Source organism: Macaca thibetana, chromosome 10 (genome assembly GCF_024542745.1).
Source record: "Macaca thibetana thibetana isolate TM-01 chromosome 10, ASM2454274v1, whole genome shotgun sequence".
Lineage (NCBI taxonomy): Eukaryota > Metazoa > Chordata > Mammalia > Primates > Cercopithecidae > Macaca > Macaca thibetana.
The window spans coordinates 36,305,066-36,325,511 of record NC_065587.1 but is presented as its reverse complement, the minus strand read 5'-3'; the positions used below and the strand labels follow the sequence as shown (position 1 = coordinate 36,325,511).

At 51.7% G+C, this 20,446-nt stretch overlaps 1 protein-coding gene across 2 annotated transcripts in view; it reads left to right on the top strand.

Moving 5' to 3' along the window:
• PPDPF (pancreatic progenitor cell differentiation and proliferation factor) overlaps positions 1-20,446 on the top strand; it is a 169,762-nt gene that overhangs the window by 140,690 nt on the left and 8,626 nt on the right. The window contains exon 1 of one of the 2 annotated variants that reach the window (XM_050746489.1): positions 2,593-2,596. The exons of the other annotated variant lie outside the window; for it this stretch is intronic. The gene's annotated coding sequence lies outside the window, so the exon portion shown is untranslated. Of the gene's footprint in view, positions 1-2,592; positions 2,597-20,446 lie in introns of those variants that run through there. 2 annotated transcript variants of the gene reach the window in all.

Below are 20,446 nucleotides of genomic sequence, written 5' to 3'. Positions count from 1 at the left end.
GCTGGGAGAGCGCGGCGGGCCCGGGAGACGGGGCGAGAGCCGGCTCGGGGCAGGAACACGCTTCAGCCGCGAAAAGCGGTCCCCGGGGACGGGGCAGACGCCGAGGACCGGAGCCGGCAGGCGGGGGAGGGGAACAGCTGCGCTGCAGCCTGGGAGACGAGCCTGGGTCTACCGGCCCCTCCCCGGCTGCTCATGAGGGACGCCCAAGAACCCCCGAAGCCCGGCTCTGAGGGGCTCTCCCTAGTGAGGCCCGAGGGTGCAGGTCTCAGGGTGGAACCCCGGAATCTGCTGGTTTCCAGCCCCTGTCCTCACGTGCCTGCCCTCCTGGGCGCACCATGACAGGCCCCCAGGATCCGGCGCAGAACCACCCTCCCCGGAGAGGCTGGTCCCACGGTGCAGGGAACGCCGGAAGCCCGCTCCCAGACCCACTGACATCTTCCAGGGACCCTGCCCTCCGGGGGCGCCTACTGCCGGCTGCTGCTGGGAAACAGCGCCAGCCAAGGGCGAGTCAGATCCAGACAGACCCAGGCCCCCGCCCAGCGCCCACCCCGCTGCACCTCGGCGCCTTGCGGCTGTCCTCACATGGGGTCAGGATGCCAAGCCAAAGACCGGGCCACGCTCTGCAGGAAGTGGGGAGTCCCTGAGGTCCTGGGCACCCGCGGGTGATGACCAACGTGGGATGTGAGGAAGGGGATGTGGCGGCCATGTGTTGTGTGAAGACCAAGGTCAGGGGCTTCCTCCCAGACCCCAAGATCATGTCGTCTCACCCAGGTATTCACATCTTCCCTCCCACGCTGCCCCCCCTACTCGGATCTTCCTGCCAGCAGGGTCTCGGGGGGTGTGTGCTGAGTGGGGGCAGAGCCCTGGCACCTGTCCTGTCAGCCCTGAGTGCCCACTGAGTGTTGACATGGAGGGCCTGGGTCGGGCCCGGCACCTGCCACTGGGTAAAGCCATGGGGATCCCCAGAGACTGGACCCCTACCAGGCCCCCTGGCAGGTGTGAGGAGGAAGGAAAGGTGGGGGCCCAGGGTCGGGACCAAACAGTTCTCCCCAGCCCATGGAGAGGGTCTCTCAGGAGGACACTGGTCTGTGGCTGCGTCTGCCCCATAGGAGTCCAGGGACTTGAGCTCCTGAGCCACAGGCAGGAGAGGAGGCAGGGAGGGCCTGCCAGGTGCCCCGGCACTTCCGAGTGCTGCTGATGCCATCAAACAGGAGCCAGGAATAAAAATATCCGCCTGGCGAGAAAGCAAGTCCCGCCCCACCCCACCCAGCTGGTCTCTATATTTAACGCCTCCCCTGCAGCCCGAAGGTTAGGCAGGGATTTGGGAAGTGGGCTTGCTGCAGGGGCTCCAGTGGCCCAGGCTGGGGTCCCTGGCATGCCCACCCCACTCCCTCAGGGGACCACCAGGACTCTGGGCTACCTTTTCCAGACACCCCTTCCCCCTCAGCTCCCGGCTCGCCCACAGCGGTGCCAGGGGCTCACATATGCCGGGGGCCTTGCCACCCACAGGAGTGGCCCCTGAGAGTCAGTGGAATGTGGCATCCTCCCCAAAGCACCTGTGTGCTGACCCTGGGCAAGGGTGTCAGTGACTCCTCCAAAGAGTCTCCTGGGCTCTTTGGGTCCACGGTGCGGCCCTTTGGGGTCCTGGGAGCTGCTGACTCAGTATTCGGAGACACTGGGAACACACAGCTAACGGGGCTGCGGTCACAAGGCTAAACACTAAGACACCGATGGTTCCGAGCCCTGCGAGACTGAATAGTACTGAATGACTACTAACTACGGAATGTTAACTGCTGAATAACAGCAGTGGCCTGACCACGTCCCCAAAGTGCACGAGCTGTAACTTAATCCCTAATGCAACAGTGCTGGGGGCTGGGGCTTTCAGGAGGGTGTCTGGGTCATAAGGGGTTTGCCCTTCTGAATGGACTCGTGCCCTATAAACAGGACTCATGGCAGTGGGTTCTCTTTTGCTCCTCCACCTTCTCCCACATGAGGACGCAGCAAGAAGACCCTGCCAGATGCCAGCACCTTGATCCTCGACTTCCCGGCCTCCCGACTGTGAGAAACAAACTTCTGTTTACTTATAATAAACATAACTTATAAATATATAAAGCAAACTTTATAAAGTAAATTTTTAAATTTAAGTAATGTATAATTACCCAGTCTCAGGTATTCTGACATAGCACAACAAGCAGGTTGTGCTACTTGTCAAGCAAGCTACTTGTCAACGGACGGGTAGCACCAAATGACTTTGAGTACCAAGCAAATTAGCCACAGCCAAGTCGCCCAGCTGTATGAGTTCACAGTGTGGGGGACGGGGGACAGGGGGCCATCCATGGTTGTGCACAGTGTGCGGGGATGGGGGCTGCGGGGACAGATGCTACGAGGTAGGCCCCCCAAGGCTGGCCGGAGGACCTTGAGAACCCGTGAGGCAACTGGGCACAGAAAGGCCAAGATTCCTGTCCAAGGACACACAGCAAGTAGGGGGCCTGTGGCCTGTGCTTTCCCTGCCCTCCCCCAGGTCAGGATTTGGGCCCCTCTTCCTGCATCTGAGTCCCTGGTCACAGTGCCCCCCTTACCAACAACCTGGGGGGGGTAGGAGGGGGGATGGTGAGTCGAGGGCACCAGCCAATCAGGGCTCCCCTGAGGGCAGGCCCCGCCCCTCCTCGACCCCTCCCAGAGCCCCCAGGCCCCGCCCCTCCTTGCCCCCTCCCAGAGCCCCCAGGACCCATCCCTGAGCTGTTTGGGGAGACACAGGCAACCCCTTCTTTGGCTGGCTAGGGTTTCACGAGCCTCGGGGAAGAAGATGCAGCTAAAATTAACCGCTATCAAGCTGTCAGCCCCGGAAATAAACCTGCCTCCCATTGGCTGCTGGTGACGTCACTGCCGGGTTAATAATAGCCTCCGAGTGCCTAACGAACCACCTGTGCATGGGGCACAGCCAGGCCATCACCCCGGGGCCACCGCCGCAGGCAGGTGGAGGCTGGCAGCCCAGAGGCAGACAGGGGCTTGGAGGCAGAGTGGGGAGCAGGGCCGAGGCGGCTCTCTGGCCCCCAGTGTCTCAGGATGACCTCAGCCCTGGCCTGGCCCCAGAGCAGGTGCGGATTCGGTTCCCAGTCAAGGAGCATCTCATCTGCTGGCCCACCTGGGCCCCCTGGATGGCCACCAGGACAAGGTCCTCCCCCACGGCCATGCCTTGGGGCTGGCTCCCTGGGGACTGAACATGCCCTTGAGGCAGTGAATTAAACAGTCTCCATGGCAGCAGAGAGCTCCTGCCTCTGGAGCCTCCCTTAGAGGAGCAGCTCATGTTCCCCCAGATGAGAGAAGCTGGGGCTGGGCTGGCAGCGGACAAACATGCCTGAGGGTCACGCCACAGACCTGGCCCAGCCACGGCCCCAACAGCCCACCCTCCGACCCGGTGTCCGGGTGTGGCTGAGGCAGACCTAGTCTACCAGGCAGGCCCAGGAGGGATGTAGCCCCTCGGAGAGGGGGAAGGGCGGCCTGGCCTGCCACCCCCACCTGCAGGCCCCAGCAGGAGCGTTGCCATGGTGAGAGGCAGCAGCAGCAGGAGGCCCCTCCCTCCAGGCCCTGCTGCCCGGGAGCCCAGCACCCACCCTGGTGGGGAGCAGACAGCACGTGCTCCTGCCGCAAGCAGCACTTTCAGGGCTTCCGGGCTTCCAGCTGCAGCCCCCCCAGCCCCTCCCGGCTCCTGGCCGTTACAGCCCATTGCAGGCTGGGAGGCTAAACAGGAGGCCGGGGTCACCGATCAGGGTGGGGTCACCTCTTGGACCCAAGAAGGGCAGCCCCTGGTGCCAGCCCAGGGGCACTGTGCCCTCCAGTGCCCGGAGGTGGAGGGGGAGCCTGGGTAGGGTCTGCAGACCATTAACCCCACAGCTGCCTCCTCTGGGCCCTGGAGGAAAAGGGACCCATCAATTGTGTCTCACTCTGTAGCTGGTCCAGAGAGAATGGGGGGTCCGGCGTCTGTGGTCAGGTCTGGAGAGAATGGGGGGTCCAGTGTCTATGGTCAGGTCTGAAGAGAATGGGGGGTCCGGCGTCTGCGGTCAGGTCCGGAGAGAAGGGGGGGTCCAGTGTCTATAGTCAGGTCCGGAGAGAATGGGGGGTCCGGCGTCTGTGGTCAGGTCCGGAGAGAATGGGGGGTTCGGCGTCTGTGGTCAGGTCCGGAGAGAATGGGGGGTCCGGCGTCTGTGGTCAGGTCTGGAGAAAATGGGGGGTCCGGCGTCAGTGGTCAGGTCCGGAGAGAATGGGGGGTCCAGTGTCTATAGTCAGGTCTGAAGAGAATGGGGGGTCCCGCGTCTGCGGTCAGGTCCGGAGAGAAGGGAGGGTCCAGTGTCTGTGGTCAGGGCCCCCTCAAGGGCCCACTGAAAGCAGAGCTCCCTTCCTGTGGCCCCACCCAAGGTCCCAACTCCCGTCCTATGTACCCGGCACCAGGTTCAAGGGGGATCTCTCGAGGTGGGGAAATTGCCCTGGGGAACCTGAAGTCCATTAGCAGCTCTGGAGGCCCTGTTTTCAACCCTTTGAATAGCCCTTCCCTCAATTAGGCAGCTGGGGGTCTTATGAAGAGAATAACAGGACCCTGCCCGCACCTTGGGGATGAGCCTCCCAGGGGCCACCGCCCATCATCGCCTCCCACAGAGACTCAGAGCCTCCCCACCCCTGGAGGGACCTCCCCACACTGCCAGGAACCGAGCAGCCGGGCCAGGGCAGGAGGAAGGGCAGGGAGAACACAGAGGGACGTCTGCCTTTTTAAAGACATGACTGTGAGCATACACAGATAGAAGTGGCACACTGCAAATGTGCCTGGTGAGTTACCACCAGGAGAACACACCCAGACCAAGAAACAGCATTCCCTCCCGCCCCTCGGTAAAGGTGACTTCTGACGCCACCGATCACGTCTGCCTGTTTTTAAACTTTATGTAAAGGGAACGCAATGCACGGTGTGTATCGTTTTGTCTGGTTTCTTTCACCCACGACTGCGTCTGTGAGATGCGTCCATGCCGTCCCATGCAGTAGGCATGTGTTCATCTTCATTACTGTACCGCATTCCACCTCCAGTTCTGAACAACTACAAATAAAGCTGCTACGAACACTTGTGTGCGTGTCTCTTGTGTGGGTGTGCCTGCTTAGTACACATCCCAGGATGTTCCAGCCACACGATAGGTGCATTATGCCAACCACTAGTTTATTGTCTCTTGGCTTGAAATTTAACCTTCAACACCTGCTGCCCAGCAATGGACAGAATTACTTTAAGCATTTCTCCTTTATACTGGGCAGATTCATTTTTTTCTTTTCTTTTCTTTTTTTCTGAAACAGGGTCTCACTCTGTCCCCCAGGCTGTAGTGCAGTGGCACAATCATGGTTCACTGCAGCTTCGGCCTCCCAGGCTCAAGCAAGTGGCCCCATCCAAGGTCCCAACTCATTGTACAATAACGTACAATAATGCCTACTCAAGGTCCTACCTCAGCCTCACAAGTATTTGGGACTGCAGGTACACACCACCACACCCAGCTAATTTTTGTATTTTTTATAGAGATGGGGTCTCACCACGTTGCCCAGGCTGGTCTCCAACTCATGGACCAAGTGATCCACCCGCCTTGGTCTCCCAAAGCCCTGGGATTACAGACGCGAACCACCACACCCAGCTGAGATTCACTTTTTCGAGGAAGGCAATAAAGGGTGAATTTGCAGCTGAGAAAAAATCAGTTGATAATTGGCCTTTTCCCTTGACCGTGGGTTGCATTGTCCTGTTTCTTCATGTGTCTAGTGATTTTTGACTGAACACTGGACATTGTGTGGAGAGTCTGTTCTGCTTCCTCCTCTGAAGCTGTCAGTGTTTGCTTTGCAGGTCGTTTCATTGCTGAGCCCTTGTGGGCTTGTTCTCATGTTTTGTTGGTGTCAATCTGTGGAAAGCCCAAAGTGTGCTTCCCAAGTCCTGCTACCTGGGTAAGATTCAACCCTCAATCTCAGTCTCCCCTGCAGATCTCTCTGGGGCTTGGTCTGAGCTTTCATTAGATGAGTGTGGAGTAGGCATTACTGTACATTGTAGTCCTTTCTCCTTAAAAAAAAAAAAAAAAAAAAAAAACAGTAAGGTCTCTCCACTCTGGCCAGGTCCAAATGCCAAAATGCCAAAATGCGACCTGACACAGCTTGTCCTCTAATATCTTTGTCCCGCTCTAACTTGGGGTGGACTCAACCTCAGGTGATCCCTGGTGAGTTGCAGCCTTGAATACTTTCCTCTGAGAAACACTATGGTTTGTGTCCAGCCCGTAGGCCACAGAAAGGTGATAAGTCACTCTGTGATTGGCTGCATCATTCAAGGCTCTGTCCTGGGGGACGCCCCTGCTGTCTGTGAAGATACAGCTGCTGGAAGGCCTGGGAGGGGGCCTGTATCAGGGAACCAGTGAGTGACCCCAGGCTGCCAGCCAACAAGCAAGCGGGGACCTCAGTCCTACCGCCACAGGGAACTGAGTTCTGCCAACAACCACGTGGCCTTCAAAGAGGACCTCAAGCTTCAGAAAGAAACACCAACACCTTGGTGGCACTCTTGAAACCCCAAACCGGCCGGGCGCGGTGGCTCAAGCCTGTAATCCCAGCACTTTGGGAGGCCGAGACGGGCGGATCACGAGGTTAGGAGATCGAGACCATCCTGGCTAACATGGTGAAACCCCGTCTCTACTAAAAAGTACAAAAAACTAGCCGGGCGAGGTGGCAGGCGCCTGTAGTCCCAGCTACTCGGGAGGCTGAGGCAGGAGAATGGCGTAAACCCGGGAGGTGGAGCTTGCAGTGAGCTGAGATCCGGCCACTGCACTCCAGCCTGGGCGACAGAGCGAGACTCCATCTCAAAAAAAAAAAAAAAAAAAAAAAACCCCAAACCACCTGGTGGAATTGTGTGTGAGCTCCTGACCTCCCAAAACCGAGAATAAATGCATGGGTTTTTTTTGTTATTTTGTTTTTTTTGGTTTTTTTTGAGACGGAGTCTCGCTCTGTCGCCCAGGCTGGAGTGCAGTGGCCGGATCTCAGCTCACTGCAAGCTCCGCCTCCCGGGTTTATGCCATTCTCCTGCCTCAGCCTCCTGAGTAGCTGGGACTACAGGCGCCCGCCACCTCGCCCGGCTAGTTTTTTGCATTTTTTAGTAGAGACGGGGTTTCACCATGTTCGCCAGGATGGTCTCGATCTTCTGACCTCGTGATCCGCTCGTCTCGGCCTCCCAAAGTGCTGGGATTACAGCTTCAGCCACCGCGCCCGGCCAAATGCATGGTTTTGTTTTGTTTGGTTTTGTTTTGGGGTTTTTTTTTTTTTTTTTTTTTTTTTTTTTTTTTGAGACGGAGTCTTGCTCTGTCACCCGGGCTGGAGTGCAGTGGCCGGATCTCAGCTCACTGCAAGCTCCGCCTCCTGGGTTCACGCCATTCTCCTGCCTCAGCCTCCTGAGTAGCTGGGACTACAGGCGCCCGCCACGTCGCCCGGCTAGTTTTTTTGTATTTTTTAGTAGAGACGGGGTTTCACCGTGTTAGCCAGGATGGTCTCGATCTCCTGACCTCGTGATCCGCCCGTCTCGGCCTCCCAAAGTGCTGGGATTACAGGCTTGAGCCACCGTGCCCGGCCTCAAATGCATGTTTTTTAAAGCTACTAAATTGGTGTTGATTGGTTATGCAGTGACAGATAACAGCATGGGGCCTATAATCACTGCTCTCTGGTGAACCTCCAGTGCCTCCTCACCATCAGCCACAGGCTTGCAGAGGTCCCAAGCATTCCCTACCAGCAACATGCACGCTTAAGCCCCTCGCTCCAGTCTCTGCCTCTCATCCCAGGGGGACCACCGTGCTCTGCCTGGAGCTCTGCTTGTGGGGTGGCCGAGGAGAACCGGGCACGTGGGCACCTCCAAGCACCCTCTCAGTCTTGTGCTGTCCGTACCCTGCTGCCTGGAGAGAGCTGTGCACAAATTTTGTCTGGTCTCAGAGTCGTTTCTGGAGGGAGACGTACCTGGCAGCAGCTACTCCTCCACAACTGGAAGCAGCGGTTGACTCCACACCAATATAAAGATAATTTTTTATTTTGCAATGATTTCAAACTTACAGAAAAGTTGCAAAACTGGTACCAAGAACTCCCCGACATGCTTCGCCCAGGGTCTCTAATTGTTCACATTTTGCCCATTTGCTTTCTCATTCTTTCTCTGTCTTTCACACGTGGACTCTTTTTTTCTGAAGCACATGAGAAAAGGTTGCATAAATCACTGCCTTTAGTCCTCCATGCTTCTGTGTGTACTTCTGGCAGATACAATAAGTACTCCTACAGTCCACATTCCGACTGCCTACAGTCCACATTCCGATTGCCTACAGTCCACGTTCCAATTGCCGCGGTTAACCCAGCGGAGCTGTCTGTTGGGATCGCTGATCAAGGCTCGTAGCCTCCCTCAATCTCAGATAGCTTATCAGTTCCTCAGTCTTTTTTATTTATTTATTTATTTATTTATTTATTTATTTATTTATTTTTTGAGACAGAGTCTAGCTCTGTCGCCCAGGCTGGAGTGCAGTGGCATGATCTTAGTTCACTGCAACCTCCACCTCCCAGGCTCAAACCATTCTCCTGCCTCAGCCTCCCGATTAGCTGAAATTACAGGTGCCCGCCACCACACCCAGCTAATTTTTATGTTTTTAGTAGAGACAGGGTTTCACCATATTGGCCAAGCTGGTCTCAAACTCCTGACCTCAAGTGATCCTCCCACCTCAGTCTCCCAAAGTGCTGGGATTGCAGGCGTGAGCCACCACGCCCAGCTCAGTCTTTTTATTTTTATATTATTTTATTGTTTTAGTATTTTCATGCTATAGACATTGGGCCTGTCTTTTTAAAAAATCTCTTATGAGCTGGGCAAGGTGGCGGGCGCCTGTAGTCCCAGCTATTCGGGAGGCTGAGGCAGGAGAATGGCGTAAACCCGGGAGGCGGAGCTTGCAGTGAGCTGAGATCCGGCCACTGCACTCCAGCCTGGGCAACAGAGCGAGACTCCGTCTCAAAAAAAAAGTCTCTTATGACACTGAAACTTTTGAGGAATGCAAACCGGGTGTTTTGTAGATGGTCCCTGCGTTGAGTGTTCCCGACATTTCTGCATGAACAGATTGGCACAAGAGCCAGGCGTCCTTCCCAGCGCATGGGACGCTGGCTGCCCACAAGCGGCAATGGTACCTTTGATCCTCTGGGTAAACTGGCATCCACAAGTTTCTCGCAGCAGAGTTACCACTTTCCCTTTGTAACTGATAAGTAAGCCGGGCACGGTGGCTCACACCTGTAATCCCAGCACTCTGGGAGGCTGAGGCGGGGGGATCACTTGAGCCCAGGAGTTCGAGACCAGCCCAGCTAAAATGGGGAAACCCCATCTCTACTAAAAAACTAGCCAGGTGTGGTATGTGGTAGCACATGCCTGTAGTCCCAGCTGCTCAGGAGGCCGAGTCACGAGAATCACTGGATCCCAGGAGGCAGAGGTTGCAGTAGCCGAGATCACGCTGCTGCACTCCAGCATGGGTGACAGAGTGAGAGAGAATCCGTCTCAAAAAAACCCAAAAATTAAGAAGGAAGTACTTTTGATACCGGTGGCCAGGGGAGGTCCCCAAATGCCAGTGAGACCTTGACCCAGGCCAGTGTCCGCCTCTTAACACCATCATAAAAGGAATTCAAGGACGAGTTAAAAAATAATGAAAGTAGAGATTTATTGCAAAGCAAAAAGTACACCCTCAAGAAAGCAGAGTGTGGCCGGGTGTGAAGGCTCACTCCTGTAATCCTAACACATTGGGAGGCCGAGGCAGGAGGATCACTTAACCCCAGGAGTTCGAGACTAGCCTGGGCAACACAGTGAGACCCCGCCTCACAAAAATAAATAAGTAAATAGAAAAAAAAACATAAAAAAGAAAGGGGAGTGCGGGTGTTCTCAAGAGAGCGAGTCGTGAGGCAGGGTTTGGGGCCCCTCCCTTGAATGGGTTTCTTTAACCAAGGAGTGGAATATTCATGAAGATTTCTGGAAGAAGATGAAGATTTCTAGGAACTGTGGTGCCACCCATTTTTATACCAAATATGTGTGTTCCTGGAACTGTCATGGTGCTGCTGAGTGTGATTGTGTGTTGATGAGCATATAATTAGGTCACTGGTGCAACCCCGGTCAAGTCTGCTGCCATGTGGGTCCAGTCGTGCAGTCGTCTCAGCCGGCTTGGCCCAGTGTGTCTGGCTGTCCTGGCCGGCTTGGCCCATGTCCTGGTTTTCAGGGTGTGATCACCCCTGGCCTCTGCAGCTTTTTCAACAGCTCCCTTTTGATAGTCATGAAACGGCTGCCTGGAATCTTCTGTTCTCCTGTGGCCACCCTGTCATAGTCCTGTCTCACTTTGGATTAGGTAAATGTCCTGTCCCTCGTCAGAATCCATCTCTGGACTTAGCATTCGTGGATGATTCGAACCTGGATCAGCGTTTACTACGACGGCTGTGGGTTTTAAATCACCGTTTTATCTGTCGTTATTTTTTTTTGGAAGTTGACTTTTTTGGAACATATATGACTCTATGGATATTCACACACACACATATCGCCACCGCCGTGGTCAGGAAGCAGGACATCCCACTACTCGGAAATCTCCCCAGACACGCCATTTGCGGTGACCCCTCCTCTTCCCCATGGAAACCCCATTTGCTCTAAGAAGGTTGGACGCGGCCCAGGACACAGATGCACCGGGTTGCGCTGGGGTCTGGCTTTTCTCAGTTAGCACAGCGCTGTGGAGACCCACCCGGGGGTTTCACAGATCGAGGGCTCGTTCCTCCTATCACTGAGCAGTATCTCGTGCACGACGCACCAGTCTATCCCCTCACCCGCAGGAGGACACCTGCAATGGTTCCAGGTTGGGCAGCTATGAATAGAGCTCCCACACGTCTGTGCACCGTCTGTTAACGTAAACCTGTTTGAGTTTGTCTTGGATAAATGCTCAGAAGCGGAATCGCTGGGTCACGTGCCAGGCGCAGGTTTCCCTTCGCCAGAAGCCGCCGACCTGGCCTCGGGAGGGAAACCCGGCCGTCTGCACCCCCAGGGGAGTTCCCGGAGCCTCACGGCCTCCACCCGCAGCAGCACTTGGCGTCCTTGGTGTTTGGAATTTTTTTTTTTTTTTAGCTGCTGTCATAGGTAGCCTCTCACGGTGCTTTTAATTTGCATTTCCCTAATGTTGAAGAACATGTCATGGGCTGGTTAGTACATGGTCTTTGGTGAAGCTCCCATTAAGTCTTTTATCCTTTTATTTATTTATTTTGAGACGGAGTTTTGCTCTTGTCGCCCAGGCTGGAGGGCAGTGGCGCGATCTCGGCTCACTGTAACCTCCACCTCCCGGGTTCAAGCGATTCTCCTGTCTCAGCCTCCTGAGTAGCTGGGACTACAGGCGCCGCCACCACGCCCGGCTAATTTTTTTTTTTTTTTTTTTTTTTTTTCCAGTAGAGACGAGGTTTCTCCATGTTGGTCAGACTGGTCTCAAACTCCCGATCTCAGGTGATCCGCCTGCCTCGGCCTCCCAAAGTGCTGGGATTACAGGTGTGAGCCACCGCACCCGGCCTGTTATCTTTTTTAAAAACAGCTTTATTGAGATATCATTTACACGCCATAATATCCACCCATTTAAAGTGCATGATGCAATGGCTCTTCGCATCTTTACAGAGCTGTGCAACCTCACCATAGTCTAATTTCAGAACATTTCATCACCCCGAAAAGAAACCTTGTACCATTTAGTCATCAGTCCGCGCTCCCCTCCCACCTCCAACCAAGCCCTGGACAACCACTCATCTGCTTTCTGACTCCACGCATTTGCCTGTTCCGGGCGCTTCGTGCGAACGGAGCCGCGCCCACTGTGTGGTCTTTGCTGACTGGCTGCTTCCGGGTTTGGTTTCTGGGCCTCGCAGCCTGCGTCAGTGCCTTATTCTTTCTTGTTGCCAAACAATCCTCCGCTGTAGGGATGGGCCACGTTTTGTCCATCATTCATCTGTTGATGGACATTTGGGTTATTTCCCTTTTTTTTTTTTTTTTTTTTTTTTTGAGACAGAGTCTTGCTCTGTCACCCAGGCTGGAGTGCAATGGCGTGATCTTGGCTCAGTGCAACCTCCACCTCCCAGGTTCAAGTGATTCTCCTGCCTCAGCCTCCCAAGTAGCTGGGACTACAGGCGTCCGCCACCACACCTCGCTAATTTTTGTATTTTTAGTAGAGACAGGGTTTTGCCATGTTGGCCAGGCTGGTCTCGATCTCCTGACCTCAGGTGATCTGCCTACCTCGGCCTCCCAAAGTGCTGGGATTACAGGTGTGAGCCACCTCGCCCAGCCTGTTTCCACTTTTTAGCTAACATGAATAATGCTTTATGGGCGTACAAGTTTTTTTGTGTGGACACATGTTTTCATTTATCCCAGGTAGATATTGAAGAGCAAAATCCTGTGACTATATTTAACCTTTTGAGGAACTGCCAAAATGTTTTCCGAAGTGGTTACACCATTTCACATTCCCAGCAGCTGTGTAGCCAGGTTTCCATTCCTCTGCTTTTATTATTGTGTGTCTTTTTATCAGAGCTCTGCTGGGTGTGAAGTGCTGTCTCATTGGGGTTTGGATTTGCATTTCCCTAATGACTAACCCTATGGATCTTTTTGTGTACCTTTTAGCCATTTGCATGTCTTCTTTGCAGAAATGTCTATTCAAATCCTTGACCCTGGCCGGGCGCGGTGGCTCAAGCCTGTAATCCCAGCACTTTGGGAGGCCGAGACGGGCGGATCATGAGGTCAGGAGATCGAGACCATCCTGGCTAACACGGTGAAACCCTGTCTCTACTAAAAAATACAAAAAAACTAGCCGGGTGAGGTGGTGGGCGCCTGTGGTCCCAGCTACTCGGGAGGCTGAGGCAGAAGAATGGCGTGAACCCGGGAGGCGGAGCTTGCAGTGAGCCGAGATTGCGCCACTGCACTCAGCCTGGGCAACAGAGCGAGACTCCGTCTCAAAAAACAAAACAAACAAACAAACAAAAAAACAAATCCTTGACCCTTTTTTTTTTTTTTTTTTTTTTTTTTTTTGAGATGGAGTCTCACTCTGTCACCAGGCTGAAGTGCAGTGGTGTGATCTTGGCTCACTGCAACCTCTGTCTCCCAGATTCAAGTGATTCTCCTGCCTCACCCTCCTGAGTAGCTGGGATTACAGGCGCACATCACCACACCCGGCTAAATTTTGTATTTTTTGTAGAGATGGGGTTTCGCCATGTTAGTCAGGCTGGTTTCGAATTCCTGACCTTGTGATCCGCCCACCTCAGCCTCCCAAAGTGCTGGGATTACAGGCATGAGCCACGGTGCCCACCCCCTTGGCCAGGTTTTAAATTGAATTGTTTATTTTTATGTTTTGGTGTTGAGTCTTGAGAGTTTTTTATGTATGGTGGATACAAGTCCTTTGTCAGTTATGTGATTTGCAAATATTTTCTCCAAGTCTGTGGCTTATCTTTTTAATCTCTTAACAGGATCATTCACAATACAAGTTTTTTATTTCAGTGAAGCCCAGTTTATCCATATTTTTCTTAAATGGATCATGCTTTTAATATTGGATACTCAGGTCACAAAGATGATCTCTTGTACTTTCTTCTAGATTTTTTTTTTTTTTTTTTTTTTGAGACAGAGTCTCGCTCTGTCACCCAGGCTGGAGTGCAGTGGCCGGATCTCAGCTCACTACAAGCTCTGCCTCCCAGGTTTACGCCATTCTCCTGCCTCAGCCTCCCAAATAGCTGGGACTACAGGCGCCCGCCACCTCGCCCGGCTAGTTTTTTGTATTTTTAGTAGAGACGGGGTTTCACCGTGTTAGCCAGGCTGGTCTCGATCTCCTGACCTCGTGATCCGCCCGTCTCGGCCTCCCAAAGTGCTGGGATTACAGGCTTGAGCCACCGTGCCCGGCCTCTTCTAGATGTTTTATAGTTTACATTTTATATTTAGATACATTATCCATTTGTATAGTTAATCTTTGTATAATATGTGAGATTTGGGTCAACGTTTTTGTTTGTTTGTTTGTTTTGCATGCGAATGTCAAATGCTTCCAGCATCATTTGTTGAAAAGATTATACTTTTTTTTTTTTTTTGAAATAAGGACTCACCCTGTTGCCCAAGCTGGAGTGAGGTGGCATGATCTCAGCTCACTGCAACCTCTGCCTCCTGGGCTCAAGCGATCCTCCCACCTCAGCCTCCTGAGTAACAGGGACTATAGGCACATGCCATGAAGCCCAGCTACTTTTTGTAGAAACAAGGTCTCGCCATGTTGCCCCGGCTGGTCTCTAACCCCTGGGCTCAAGTGATCCGCCTGCCTCAGCCTCCCAAAGTGCTGGGATTGCAGGCGTGAGCCACTGTGCCTGGCAGAAAAGATTATACTTGCTCTGTCAAATCACTGAGGTGCCTTTTCTCAGAGAACATTTGGTCGCATCTGTGTCAGGCTGTCTCTGCACTCTATCCTGTTACCCTGATGTCTGTGTCTGGCTCTTCACCAAGACCTCACTGTCTTGTTTTGTTTTCTTCTGTTATTTTTGTTTTTCTAAGACATCTTGTTATAGCACACTGTCTTGATTATTGTGATTTTACAGCAATTTCTAAAATGAGGTCGTGGCTGGGTGCAGTGGTTTACGCCTGTAATCCCAGCACTTTGGGAGCCTAAGGTGGGCAAATTCCTGAGCCCAGGAGTTCAAGACCAGCCTGGCCAACATGGTGAAAGCCCATCTCTACTAAAACTACAAAAATTAGCCAGGCATGGTGGTGCACACCTGTAATCGCAGCTACTCAGGAGGCTGAGGCACAAGAATCGCTTGTACCCAGGAGGCTGCAGTGAGCCGAGATCGTGCCACCACACTCCAGCCTGGGCAATAGAGTGAGACTCCTTCTCAAAAAAATAAAATAAAATAAAAAGTGAAATAAAATAAAATGAGGTCGTATATGGAAAGAATAGTCTTTTCAACAAATGATGTTGGGATATCTTCATATCCACCTGCAATATAATGAGACCAGCTCTTCCCTCACCTGTCAATCAATATGATGAAGCCAGGCTCTTCCCTCACCTATCAATCAACACAATGAAGCTGGCTCTTCCCTCACCTGTCAATCAATACAATGAAGCTGGCTCTTCCCTCACCTGTCAATCAATACGATGAAGCCAGCTCTTCCCTCACCTGTCAATCAATACAATGAAGCCGGCTCTTCCCTCACCTGTCAATCAATATGATGAAGCTGGCTCTTCCCTCACCTGTCAATCAATATGATGAAGCTGGCTCTTTCCTCACCTGTCAATCAATACAATGAAGCCGGCTCTTCCCTCACTTGTCAATCAATACAATGAAGCCGGCTCTTCCCTCACCTGTCAATCAATACGATGAAGTCAGCTCTTCCCTCACCTGTCAATCAATACAATAAAGGAAGCCATCTCTTCCCTCACCTGTCAATCAATATAAGGAAGCCAGCTCTTCCCTCACCTGTCAATCAATACAATGAAGCCGGCTCTTCCCTCACCTGTCAATCAATATGATGAAGCTGGCTCTTCCCTCACCTGTCAATCAATACGATGAAGCCGGCTCTTCCCTCACTTGTCAATCAATACAATGAAGCCGGCTCTTCCCTCACTTGTCAATCAATACAATGAAGCCGGCTCTTCCCTCACTTGTCAATCAATACAATGAAGCCGGCTCTTCCCTCACCTGTCAATCAATACGATGAAGCCGGCTCTTCCCTCACCTGTCAATCAATATGATGAAGCTGGCTCTTCCCTCACCTGTCAATCAATATGATGAAGCTGGCTCTTCCCTCACCTGTCAATCAATACATCGAAGCTGGCTCTTCCCTCACCTGTCAATCAATACAATGAAGCCAGCTCTTCCCTCACCTGTCAATCAATACAATGAAGCCAGCTCTTCCCTCACCTGTCAATCAATACGATGAAGCCAGCTCTTCTCTCACCTGTCAATCAATATGATGACACTGGGCTCTTCCCTCACCTGTGTATCAATATGATGAAGCCGGCTCTTCCCTAACCTGTACATCAATATGCGACCTAATAAAAGTATAAAACTATTTGAAGAAACCATAGGTATAGGCTGGACGTAGTGGCTCATGCCTATAATCCCCCAGCAGTTTGGGAGGCTAAGGTGGGAGGATCATTTGAGCCCAGGAGTTCAAGACCAGCTTGGGCAATACAGAAAGACCACATCTCTACAAAAAAGTAAGAAATTAGCCAAGAGTGGTTGTGTGCACCTGTAGTCCCAGCTACCAGGGAGGATGAGATGGAAGTATCCCTTGAGCGTAAGAGGTCAAGGCTGCAGTGAGCTGAGAATGTGTCACTGCCCTCCAGCCTGGGCAACAGAGGAAGACCCTGTCTCAAAAAAAAAATAGGTAAACGTTCATGACCTTCTTAGATAAGACACTGAAACCACAAGCAAAGTAAGAAAAAGTAGGTAACTGGACTTTGCCAAAATTAAAAACTTTTGTGCATCAAAGGACACTGTAAGAGGATGAAAAGACAATCTACAGAATGGGGGAAAATATTTGCGAATCACAGCAGACAAGGGTCCAGCGTTCCTAATATACAAAGGACTCTAACAACTCAACAACACAAAGACAAAAACCCAATGTAAAATGGTTCCGAATAAACCTTTATCCAAAGAAGATGCCCAAATGGTCAATACCATTAGTCACTAGGAAAATGCAAATCAAAACCACAGTAAGACACCACTTCACACTAAGGTGGCTATAATCAGAAATAAGAAAAATATCAAGTGTTGGCAACAATGTGGAGAAATGGGAAGCCTCCTCCATTGCTGGTAGCAACGTAAAATGTTCCAGCCACTGCAGAAAACAGTCTGGCGATTCCTCAGTAAGTTAAACATAGACAACAGTGTCTGAGCCAGCAATTCCACTCCTAAGCACACACCAAAAGAGTTGAAAATAGGTATTCAAACAAAAACTTGTACATGGAATGTTTGCAATGGCACTATCTATAATATCCAAAAGGTGGGCCGGGCGCGGTGGCTCAAGCCTGTAATCCCAGCACTTTGGGAGGCCGAGACGGGCGGATCACGAGGTCAGGAGATCGAGACCATCCTGGCTAACACGGTGAAACCCCGTCTCTACTAAAATACAAAAAAAATTAGCCGGGCGAGGTGGCGGGCGCCTGTACTCCCAGCTACTCGGGAGGCTGAGGCAGGAGAATGGCGTGAACCCGGGAGGCGGGGCTTGCAGTGAGCTGAGATCCGGCCACTGCACTCCAGCCTGGGCAACAGAGCTAGACTCCGTCTCAAAAAAAAAAAAAAAAAAAAAAAAATCCAAAAGGTGGAAACAACTCACATGTCCATCAATGGATGAATGGAGAGACAAATGTGATCTATCCACACAAAGGAATGCTATTCAGCCATAAAAAATGAATCTAGAAAACTGGGTGAAAGAAACCAGAAACAAAAAGGCACAATTTGTATGATTCCATTTGTATGATGTGTTCAGAATAGGTAAATTCAGAGACACAGAAAGCATATTAGTGGTTGCTAGGGGCTGGGGATGGGGACAGGGAAAAGGACTGTTTAATGGGTATGGTTTCCTTTTGGGGAGATGAAATGTTTTGGAACTAGTCAGAGGTGGTGTGTGCACTGCACTGTGAGTGTTCCATGATGGGTGCACTGCATTGTGGGTGTTCCACGGTGGGTGCACTGCATTGTGGGTGTTCCACGGTGGGTGCACTGCATTGTGGGTGTTCCACGGTGGGTGCACTGCTACATTGTGAGTGTTCCACGATGGGTGCACTGCTACATTGTGAGTGTTCCACGATGGGTGCACTGCTACATTGTGAGTGTTCCACGATGGGTGCACTGCATTGTGAGTGTTCCACGGTGGGTGCACTGCATTGTGGGTGTTCCACGGTGGGTGCACTGCATTGTGGGTGTTCCACGGTGGGTGCACTGCATTGTGGGTGTTCCACGGTGGGTGCACTGCTACATTGTGAGTGTTCCACGATGGGTACACTGCTACATTGTGAGTGTTCCACGATGGGTGCACTGCATTGTGGGTGTTCCACGGTGGGTGCACTGCATTGTGGGTGTTCCACAGTGGGTGCACTGCATTGTGGGTGTTCCATGATACTACTGAAATGCATATTTTAAAATGCTTCATTTTATGATATGGGAATTTTACCTCAACAAAAATCATTGAGGTAGCATAATTTCTCTATATCATTATTATCTTTTTTTTTTTCAGACAGAGTCTCACTCTGTCGCTCAGGCTGGAGTGCAGTGGTGTGATCTCGGCACACTGCAACCTCTACCTCCCAGGTTCAGGCGATTCTTCTGCCTCAGCCTCCCGAGTAGCTGGGATTACGGCACACACCACCAGACCCAGCTATTTTTTGTATTTTTTGTAGAGACAGGGTTTCACCATGTTGGCCAGGCTGGTCTTGAACTCCTGACCTCAAGTGATCCACCCGCCTTGGCCACCCAAAATGCTGGGATTATAGGCGTGAGCCACCGCGCCCGGCCTCTCTATCATTATTTTTCAGAATTGTTGTAGTTATTCTAGTTCATCTTTCCATTTTAATCGTGAGAACTGCTTGTCTGTATCTTCAGAAAATCTGGCTGAGATTTGTACTGGAATTGCATTAAATATATAAATCAACACGGCAAAAATCAGGATCTCCACTGTTGAGTCCAAAACCCAGCAACACGGCACATCTCTCCGTTTACCTGGGTCTTCTTTGATACTTCCATTAACACTTCATTTTTTAAAATTTCTGATTTTAACTGTACATTGCTGGTAGAAATACTGTATTACTTTGTTCTTGCACTGTTATAAAGAACTACCTAAGACTGGGTAATTTATAAAGAAAAGAGGTTTATGACTCACAGTTCTGCAGGCTGTACAGGAGGCTTCAGGAAACTTACAATCGTGGTGAAGGGCAAAGGAGAAGCAAGCACATATTCATGCGGCAGCAGGAGAGAGAGAACGAAGGGGGAGTTGCTACAGACTATCAAACCACCAGGTCTCGGCCGGGCGCGGTGGCTCAAGCCTGTAATCCCAGCACTCTGGGAGGCCGAGGCGGGCGGATCACGAGATCAGGAGATCGAGACCATCCTGGCTAACACGGTGAAACCCCGTCTCTACTAAAAAAAAAAAAAAAAACAAAAAACTAGCCGGGCGAGGTGGCGGGCGCCTGTAGTCCCAGCTACTCGGGAGACTGAGGCAGGAGAATGGCGTAAACCCGGGAGGCGGAGCTTGCAGTGAGCTGAGATCCGGCCACTGCACTCCAGCCTGGGCGACAGAGCGAGACTCCGTCTCAAAAAGAAAAAAAAAAACCACCAGGTCTTGTGAGAACTCTCTCACCAGACAGCACTCGGGGATGGTGCTAAACCATTAGAAACCACCCCATGAGGCCAGGCGTGGTGGCTCACGCCTGTAATCCCAACACTTTAGGAGGCCGAGGCGGGTGGATCACGAGGTCAGAAGATCGAGCCCAGCCTGGCCAATATGGTGAAACTCTGTCTCTACTAAAAATACAAAAAAAAAAAAAAATTACCTGGGTGTAGTGGCGGACGCCTATAGTCCCAGCTACTCAGGAGGCTGAGGCAGGAGAATTGCTTGAACCCAGGAGGCGGAGGTTGCAGTGAGCTGAGATCGGGCCACTGCACTCCAGCCTCAGAGATAGAGCGAGATTTTTCTCTCAAAAAAAAAAAAGAAAGAAAAAGAAAAAAGAAACCACCCCCATGACCAATCACCCCCACCCGGCCCCACCTCCAACACTGGGGACCACAACTCAACATGCGACTTGGGTGGGGACTCAGAGCCAAGTCATGTCAAACACAGTGGATTTTTGCACGTTGACTTTGTATATTGCTATCTGACTAACCTCACTTATTCATTGAATTTGCTTTTTTGTAGATTCCTTGGGATTTCTATATAGACAATCATGTTGTCTGGGAATCGGGACGTTTATTTCATTTTCAATCTGTATGCAAATAAATCTCTTGTTTTCTTTTACTGGCTAATACTTCCAATAGATGTTTTTTTGTTGTTGTTATTGTTTTTGTTTTTTGAAACAGGGTCTCACTGTGTCACCCAGGCTGGCGTGCAGTGGCATGATCTCGGCTCACTGCAACCTGCACCTTCTGGGTTCAAGCAATCCTGCCTCAATCTCCTGAGGAGCTGGGACTACTGGCACGCACCACCACGCCCAGCATTGTTTGTTTGTTTGTTTGTTAGTAGAGATGGGGTTTCACCACCTTGGCCAGGCTGGTCTTAAACTCATGACTTCCAATGATCCACCCGCCTTGGCCTCCCAAAGTGCTGGGATTACAGGTGTAAGCCACCGTGCCCGGTGGGTAAATGTTGATAATAGGGGCAGGAGTGGATGTGCTCATCCTGCTCTGGGTCCTGGGAAAGGAGTCTCTCACC